The sequence below is a fragment of the Meleagris gallopavo genome, chromosome Z, assembly GCF_000146605.3.
Source record: "Meleagris gallopavo isolate NT-WF06-2002-E0010 breed Aviagen turkey brand Nicholas breeding stock chromosome Z, Turkey_5.1, whole genome shotgun sequence".
Lineage (NCBI taxonomy): Eukaryota > Metazoa > Chordata > Aves > Galliformes > Phasianidae > Meleagris > Meleagris gallopavo.
Window position 1 is genome coordinate 587,081 of NC_015041.2, and position 9,519 is coordinate 596,599.

Genomic DNA, 9,519 nt, shown 5'->3' on the forward strand with positions numbered 1-9,519 from the left:
TGCCATCGATGTCATTGATAAAGACGTCAAAGAGCACCGGTCCCAAGACAGACCCCTGAGGGACGCCGCTCGTTACCGGCCTCCACCTGGACACAGAGCCATTGATGACCACCCTCTGTCTGCGGCCTTTCAACCAGTTTCTTATCCATCGAGTGGTCCACCCATCAAATCCACATCCCTCCAATTTGGAGCTAAGGATGTGGTGGGGGACCATGTCAAACGCCTTGCTCAAGTCCAGGTAAATGACATCGGTCACCTTTCCCTTGTCCACCGATGCCGTCACTCCATCATAGAAGGCCACCAGATTGGTCAAGCATGACCTTCCCCTGGTGAAGCCGTGCTGGCTGTTTCAGATCACATGCTCATTCTTCATGTGATCAAGCATGTCATCCAGGAGGATCTGTTCCATAATCTTTCCAGGCACAGAGGTGAGGCTCACCAGCCTGAAGTTCCCGGGGTCCTCCTTGCTCCCTTTCTTGTAAATGGGAGTGACGTGACCCTTTCTGCAGTCATCCGGGACTGGATCTGGGACTTACCCTTTTGGTAAGATTAACGTTGAGTTGGATAGGCCTTCGTTCATGTCCTTGCTCTGTTAACAGAGTTCTGGTTCTGCCGTCTTTTCAGAGAAACGAGGCTAAACTGCAATCTGAGCCAGAATCTGAGTAACAAGTTCTAACTGTTTGATTTATTTATTTATAGACTTCCAAATGCAAGAAGTTAGATATTAGATATATTCGAGTCAACAAGAGTTGATGTAACTGCAACGTGAAGAATTGCTTAACTGTTTTTATGAGTGTTGCAAACTCTCTCACGTTCCTGAGAGGTTTGCAGAAGAACGATCACAATGTTGTGGAGTTGGCTTGCTGAGGCATGTAGTGCAGAGGAGCTAAATGTAATTACAAGTGTTTGGAAGCCAGGGAGTGGCTCCCAAACTGGAAGAAGAAGGGAAAAAAGGGCTATGTCTACTGGATTAAGGGACAAGTCGCAGTATGATGGCGCAGACTACTCATCAATATTTTTTGTCCAATGTATTAATTAAAAGAAAATTTAGGCGGTTCACTGAGCACCCATGTATTTTTAAATATCCAATTTTCACATTTTAGCATTTTCTGCATGGAAGACAATCTAAGCTAATGAGTCGTGTATGTGGCGTGACGTGCAAGCTTACAGTTGGGGCAAGAACTCTGTTAATTTCAGCTTCTGCTGCAATACACCAAGTGCAGAGATCTTCAGACGCTGGTTGAGGGGAATAGGAATAGCCCATTTGTGTGTTGTTTTTTTTTTTAGTAACGGACTCTGGGATCAGCAAGTGGTAACACATGTGTTTGGCTATAACCATAGGACCATAACGTACACAGGTGTATCTCAGTGTTTTGTTGAGAGTTCTCTTGCCAAAAAGCATTACCAGGCTCCTGTGGAGAAGTATGAATGTTTGGGAAATAACTGCTGTGTTTTGGTTGTGCATTCAGCTGCTCAAGCTGGCTTAATTCAGGTCATGGGAGCTACCTGAGAGCACAGTGATTTTCTTTCTGTCCATGCTGCTCGCTGGTGCATAAAATGCACCTGCTAAAACGTCACAGAGAAAACTGTTCAGCTCAAAGCGAGAGACCAGATAGTGCACTGCTTTGTGCAGTGGCATGTAACTGACGCACAGTGTCTTCAGCCATGACTCGTATGTGTTCTTGTCTTCTGAAAGTGCACTGCTCGGCATATCTGCCATCCAGACCTGATGGATAATTTCAAATTATAAAGCAAAGTGAGTTTATTTGGGAAAAAGCTGGGTACACCATGTTAGGTTTGGGGTTGATTCTGTTTTCGTTGAATCTGTTTGATCTATGTCTTGTTTTTCAGTTTATGGTAAACAAGGTCTCAATTGTAAGTGTATTCTTTTACAGTGCTCTAGTGTATCTACAATACTACCCCTCTCACCTCCCCAGCATTACCAGCAATATTTTCCAAGCACCAGAACTCATCTGACAAATTGCATGCAACACAAGGAGCAAGGCAGAGGGAACTAGAGCTGACCAGCCATTGTGGTACTCACAGATATATCTCCTGAAATGCACTTTGTCCCATCAGTCTGCTGCCAACCTCACTCAGCACGTCCTCCATTGCAGAAATGGTTTTACAGATCCGCCTGGGAGCCACACAGCATTCTGCTGTCAGTTGGTCTATGTATCAGTGATGATCAGTGGACTGTGGTTTTAAACAGTCGCCAATAATACCACTGGTCTACTTAGGCAAATAATTTAACAATATGAATTTAAATAAAACAATCGCCTCTTCTTGCTTTAGGTACTGCACGCTGAGAGCCACTCATCTGTAGGGTCAGATGCTTCCATAAAGCCTGCAACAGTTTCTAGCAGTCATCCAAATGATATAATAACAAACCATACTGAGAACATGAGGTCTATTGGTGTGTGTGCCACAGTGGCTTATTGTCAAGTGCACTGCTTCGTCTTCAGTGCTGTCCCACTGCAAAATGAAATTCTTGGTCAGAGAGCAGATTGGCAATGGATGTACGTGGAACTGTCCTCAGTGTGGTTTTGAAATTGCTGTGTAAGGAGCTTGGATACCATTCCTTAGGGATCCGTGCACCTGAGACTAGTCCAGCGACAAAGGCACTTAGAGTTTCACATAGTTGGCTGTCCTCCTTTTGGGCAGATAAAGTCACTTTAGAAATATGCCTGGGCTCCTCAGCCGGATTCCATTCCTGTGGGCAGTTGTTCTGTGCTGGGAAGGGGTCTGCAGGTGGGAGAGGGGTTGACTGCAGCCGCCATGAATTTGGGAAATGGGAAATGTATCTTCCCGAAAACCAGTTTTAGCGTGTTACTTTCTGCACTGATTTTTTATTTTTTTTTTCCTGCTCAGTGAATGTGTTTCAATTTAATGGCAGGCATTTCCCAGTAATGAGAAAATGTGCATCTGCGTGTGGAAACAGTAGTTGCACCGAAGGTGTTTGGGTTTTACAGTCTGCATTAAAACATATAGTTGGGAAACATTAGGGTTGGACAAGTTGCTGCTACTGTGTTTTTTTACGTAGTAATTTTAGGTGCAATTCCAGTGACTTCACCACAGCAAAAATGTGTATTTTTTCTCAGAAATGGAGCAATGGATTTGTTTGTGCAGAGACACTCAGACCTCTGCCTATACACAATACAATACAATATATATGCAGCGCCTATATGACATTGACTGATCTGTGTATCATCAGAAAAATAGTTTCCTCTCTCCAGAAGGATGTTTGCACTTTAATCGCTGAAAAATCTTTCACAGAAGGTGAAGTTTTCCCCTTGCAGGACTGAAATTCCCATGGCTATGACTGCAGAGAGTGCTGGCTCTTTGTTCCACTCGATCTGCACTCCTTATGAGCAATCCATCCAGTAATCTCTTTTGAAGTCCTCTTTTGTTCCTAGGAGCAGTAATAAAGAATTTCATCATTAAAGTCGGTTTTGTTTTGAGCTTTATGATAATAATGAAGATAATATAGGAAGAAGAGTTTTGTTCTTTTTCCCACACACAGTCCATGCCTTGTTTTCATTTTGGTAGACCTTTGTTTTAATCACAATCTGTAGATGACTTTTTCCCAAAGAAAAGATGTCATGGTTTTCACCAGGTGTTCCTCCAGAGGGTGTTCACAGTGCTGTTCAGATGTTCAGATGGTTTTCTTACTCTTCAGCACTGGAGGATGAGAGTAACCTGGAGCTTATGGGGTGAATATGTTTACTTCTCCAGTTTTGTTACTGGAGATCAAGATGAGAATGCGTTTATGAACTGTTAATGGCCACGACGCTTTTCTTGCATCACTCCCTGTTTACAGTTCAGTGACAGCACGGTCTGGAACATACAAACCCAATAGTTGCTGCTGGATTTCCAGCAGTAGAAGCTGGGTGTTTGGCTGGATGCTGTTAGCCCTGATCTCTCAAAGCTGGAAAGCATGTGATTTGCTATGATGAATGCCTACTTCGTATTGCTTTGTACAGTATGCAATTTTGCCTGTCAATATAGTTAGCACAGTAGGTTAAGAATTCAGAATGGCATTAGCATTTCTTGGTAATCACTGTGATGCTTTGTTTTCTCTCAGACCTTGGTGCTTGATGATTAATTTAATTGCAGTGTAAGTAGATGCACTTATGTGCATGAACAGACACAATAATAAATCCATCGTGACACCTTGTCTATTCTTACATTGCTTTCATCCTACCATATCATTTTATTTTGCAAGTAAATTAAGCACCTAGTATAATGAACACAGTTGCTGATTACTTTTTATTAATACTGTCCCAAAATTAATGTTACAAACTCTCAGAACTGTAGGCAGAGAGGTTCCAATGTCTGTACCAGCAGGAGGGGTTCCTGTTCACATCACTCCTTACTGGTGGCTGCTGTCTCCCTGCTGATAGACATTATGGAGCATGGGCTGGAGGGGCAGAAGCCTGCAGTGCAGTGATGGTGATAGGCCCTGGAGGGTGGGTGATGGCAAGCTCCTTCCATGGCACAGCTGTGAAAGACGTCTGCAGAGTGTGTTGAGATGTTTCAGTAGAAACACTTCCACTAAAAATGCTCAGTTATTCAGTTAAGTGACAAATTTGTATTGAGATGTTTAGACTGAAAGTATATTTGGCTGTTAAAAGTATTTTCCACTGAATGCCATCTTCTTTTGCAGCGACCCCTACGTGAAACTTTCCTTGTATGTAGCAGATGAGAACAGAGAACTTGCCCTGGTGCAGACAAAAACTATTAAAAAGGTATGTGTATATTTTATTTCTTTGCTTTGGAAATGTTAAGAATATCAGAACAAGCTTCTGTACTATGATACAACTCTTACTTAAGTTGTTATGTAAATGTATCTAAACTTAATGCACTTTTCTTTCACACCAAAATGGGAAAATAAGTGCAAGCATATGTTCAGTATGTTATCTGTCTGTTTGAAAAACAAAAACCAACACCAAATGTGTTTCATATTCTCCAAAGCTTGGCTTACCAACTCTCATGTACATCATTCCCATTTCTTCTATCGAAGTCCTATTTTCATGAAAAGCATTTGAAATAAAAAACCAAGATGCTCTGGTCATCGTTTATTTGACTTATGGCGAAAAGACTGTTCTTTGAATGTTCTCTTCCAAAATTTCAATCTTCCAAATATTTGCACGAGGGTTTAAAATAACCAAATGAGAGGTGATGGTCAGAAAAGCTTGGAAATGTACTGAAAATGCATTTTTTTCTTCATTTCTTTTCTTTGAAACGAAGCAGAAACAGAAATGCCCTAAAATTTTAGAAAGCATTTTTTGTAAATAAAATTTACTGGTAATAATAGCAGAGAGGAATGAAGTTCACAACCTTTATGAAAAGTAAGAGGAAAACAGTGACTTGCGTTTTTATAAAGATGCTTGGGATGGGCAGTGATTCGATTTAAATTATTATTGCAAAGCAGAATAGAGAGCAAGATTTTGTTACCCAAATAGCAAAATGATGGGGGTGTAAAATCCAGACATTAAATGCCACTTACAGTCACTGGTGAGACATCCTGCATCCCACAAAGGGCTCAGATGGAGCTTTTCACAGGGCTCAGGGCGTGCATCATGTCAGAAAGTGAAAGTTTTCAGGCTTCCAGTTTAAGCATTGTTTCATAATTTAAAACACTTCCTTATAGTGCTTTACTCGCCTCTCATAACCTATCTAGCTTTGTTTTGTTTAAAGTTTTAAACATACAGAATTGTGAGAAACATAATTTTTTTCTGAAAAGCAGTGCACCTATTTAATTAATACAGCAACAACGTGGACTATGCCTTTTTTTCTCCCATTAATAAGTGAAAGATTTATTGTCACTTCTGTATACTAATGTGGGAAGTTTTCTTGCGATATTCTTATCTCATTTTGGTAGCTTGTGCCTGTTGTTGTACCATTTCCTGGAGCGTGTTTGCACAGAATTGATTCTGTTTGCGGAGTCATATCGATGGAAATACTTAGGTCACTTTCAGGCTATATAATACCTGACTGTTTTACCTGTGATACAATAATAATCATCATGTTCTTGCTGGAGTGCAAGATTGACTGTTTACTACAAAACAACTGTGTTCACCAGAAACTCTGACATCAGTGCACCTGTATCTGTGTACCAGAAAACCTTATTACGTTGCAAAGGTTAGTTGAAAAGGATAAATAGGTGTGGGTGAAGGTTTCTTCTCGTCTTCAGACTTTGCCCTCTGCAGTGATTTTGGAGCAGTAGTGGTACGGGCTCAGACCTGACCAGCTGCCACTGAACCACCCGTCTGCTCTGCGGAGAACTGGGTGGAAGTCCGAAGTGCTGGAGCAGCTTTGCCCTGCAGACAACTCATTAGGCAAGTCCGATCCTTGCTGCATCTTTTGTTCTCTTAAAATAGTATGGTAGCTTTTGGTAACAGGCAGATGCCTGTAGATGGGAGGGAGATTCTCTTCTTTCATCTTTCCCTTCAATGAAATGAATTTCAGTGTGAGGATGGTGGTCTGGGTGACCTCCAGAGGTCCTTTCCAACCTCAACTATTGTGTGACTCAGAAGCATAGGACTGTTAGAGTGGCAGTGGAGATGCAGGATGGGTCAGAAGGGTGCAGGGATCATTTGGCTTTGGAGAGAAGCCTTTGTAGGCTCTGAAGGGACCTGTTAGAGTGGGAGCTGTGGCAGGGATGATACTTAACTTTTTCTTCTTGCTTCTTAGGAAAAGATGGAGATCCCATCCAGAGTTTTAATAAATTCCTGATTCCTTCCAGTAGCAATGTGTTTATTCTCTGGGTGTTATAGCCAAAGCAGATTGCCTTATATCTATTTTTATATCTTCTTTTTTTCTTACTAGAATAACACTGCCTTTATTTGGATGGGTGTTTGGATGGGTTGCTGGTGTAAAAGCATGAGTACTGAAGAGATGGTGTATTTGGCTCCCACGTGTCTGAAAAGCGATGGCTGTAGAGCCTTAGTGCAGAGAGTTATGAGTGATTGGAATGGGAGATTGGAAATAAGATTGTAACCTTATTGCTGAGGTGATAACTACCAGCTTTGGGGATGTGTGATGGGCAGGAGAATAGGAAAGCAGCTGAGAAGACCACCAATAGCACAAGACGTGGTGAGGATGTGAGACACTGCGCTGGTTGTGCCAAGGGCAGTGGTGAGCTCATGGGTGTCAGTGCTGTCCTGGGAAGGAGAGAAGGGCACTGCTCAGCTGCTGCAGACTGTGGGGGTGAGCTGAGGGTGCTCCTGGGATTGCATCTGCCTTTGTTCACAGGTCTTTGTAACCATCACTTACAGCCTGCACTTTCTCAGTCATTTCCCTACTAGAAAGGTGAACTCATCTTGTGGAAACTTCTCGTCAGTTGTTTTGAGCTGCTGAATTTCATCTCGAGTTGTCTGCTCTCTGAGCAGTTCTCTGCCTCTGCAGCTCACAGCTTCTGTTGTTTATTTCATCAACAGCAAACATTGTGGCATGCCTTCATTTTGAGTTAAAATATTAAGCAAAATCATTCCCGGGAGTGATTCTAAAGGACACTGCCAGTGACCTCCGAGTCCGTAACTGGTCTGTTGTCATGGTAGTATCTCACTCTTCACCTCATCCTTAATTTTCTACTCATTTTTGCCTCCCTTGGCGTAAGGAGTGAGTTCTGTGGCACTGTCCAGCCCTGCAGGAGTGCTGGCAGGAAGGCAGAAGGGTGCGTTCCCCTTTCATCCTCCACTTCTGTGATGCTGGACCTGCCCTTGTGCCAACCAGAATTCAACCTACACTGCTTCCTCACTCTGCTAAAGCAAAGTTATCAGAGAACAGGTTCAGATTCATCTGGCACGATCTGGCTATGTTGCATTTCCGAGGCCTTTTGTTTAATTTTACCTCCCTCCACACGTTCAGTTCCTCCAACTGCGACACCTGAGCAAAGCCTTGCTTCTTCTGGAGCTTTGCTCGGATTGAATGCTGGAAAGGCTCTTTGCCTGTTTTTGTAGTAGGACATCTGTTTGCCATTTGTGCCCTCACAGTCCTGTCAGGTATGGCTTAATATTTTTGTCCCTGGTCCTGTGACTTCACAAGTCACTTCTGGAAGGTGACCATGTGGTTTCCTCAATTTGACTGCATTGAGCTTTGAAGGCTTCGTATCAGCTTTGTCTCACTGGATACCTTCGTGCAGGTCCCTGTTAGCTCTTCTGCCCTTACCATAAAGTGAAGCTTAATTTCCTCCATCTAAAAACATTTGGTGTCCTCTTAAAACTTCATTGCTTTGTAGCATCTCTTTGCTGTATATTTATATGGTTGAAAAACCCTCCTTGTGTTTGTTCTAATATCCCGTGGAAGATCTAACTCAGCTTGACTCCTGGCAGTCCTTTATCTCTGCAATACTTGCCCATTTTAGGATGTAGCTCTTTGCTGGTGAGTCTTTTTGTTGTTGTTTCCCTGCTGATATCCTTTATGAAGCAGTTATTCACCCAGTTATTTCTGGAGGCTTTCTGTACAAATGTTTTTCTCTTCGGCTGTGATTTCTGGCTCGATCTATCAATTGTTGGATTGGTGAAGGTGAAAGAAATTTCTAATAGTCACCTGCTTGTTTACTAAAAATTGTGCTGCCTAATACATCATTATTTCCTGAAACTGGTAATTGTGGTTAAGCAGTACTCAGAATTAATGCGTTATTGATTAGCAGTAGTGCTCTTAAATCTAGTTGCCAGATTAGATGTTTCCCTTGCCAAGAACAACTGCAGTGAACGAATGCAAATATTTAAAACATCATATTTGTTTTATTTATTGCTTCATTGCTTTAGTGAATGCATTTTTGCTCTTTATGGCAAAAAAGCAGGAAACTTCTCTCTGTCCCTTACCCCATGCTTCTAATAGCTGGACTTTTTTTCTAATTTCTTTATTTCTGTAGATTTTCTAGGAGGCAGTTTTCAAATCAAAAAGTGTTTGAATTCAGAGATTCTTAGTTGTATATGTGCTGGATTGAGATTCAGCCCAAACTCAAAGGGAAAGGGAGGTTGTGGGCTGTCGTGCACATTGAGCCCATGTGTCCTAGGTAAATGTATTGCATCCGTGCTAAGGAGTTCTGGATGAACGGCCCGGATTGTCTTCTCTGCTCCAACAAACCTGTGGTGGGTAGAGCCAGTTTCACCCCAGCAGCTCTTCTGGTTAAGCTCTGCTGTTTGAGGGGCCAAGGGAACAGTTCAGCAGGGAAACAAAACCTGGGGACAGACCATGCTTGATTTTTAACTTATCCAAATTTGAAGTGTGACAGTTATCAATGTTCCTACTTTGAATTTTTTATCAGTTTACGGTTTTATGCTGGTGCTCCCTTCAGGTTGCAAATGGAACACAATTTATTCTGTGTGTTTTATTTGGATCAACAGAGCAAAATTGTCATCCTCTGCAAGCCTGGGGGCAGTTAGGAAGAGTATGGTGTTTGTTTGGAGGAAATAACCTTCCCTTTTGTTCATTCTCCTTTTTACGGGACCCCAGCACTGCCCAGAGATGGGCGCCCCATCCTGGAGGTGCCCAAGGCTATGGATGGGC

The 9,519-nt window shown here is 42.4% G+C and overlaps 1 long non-coding RNA gene across 1 annotated transcript in view; it reads left to right on the forward strand.

Annotated features, from left to right (window-relative positions):
• Nucleotides 1-4,747, forward strand: part of LOC104914732 — a 36,636-nt gene extending 31,889 nt beyond the window's left edge. The window contains exon 3 of the long non-coding RNA XR_004162148.1: nucleotides 4,667-4,747. This is a non-coding gene — a long non-coding RNA (uncharacterized LOC104914732). The remainder of the gene's footprint in view (nucleotides 1-4,666) is intronic.
• The last annotated feature ends 4,772 nt before the right edge of the window (nucleotides 4,748-9,519 follow it).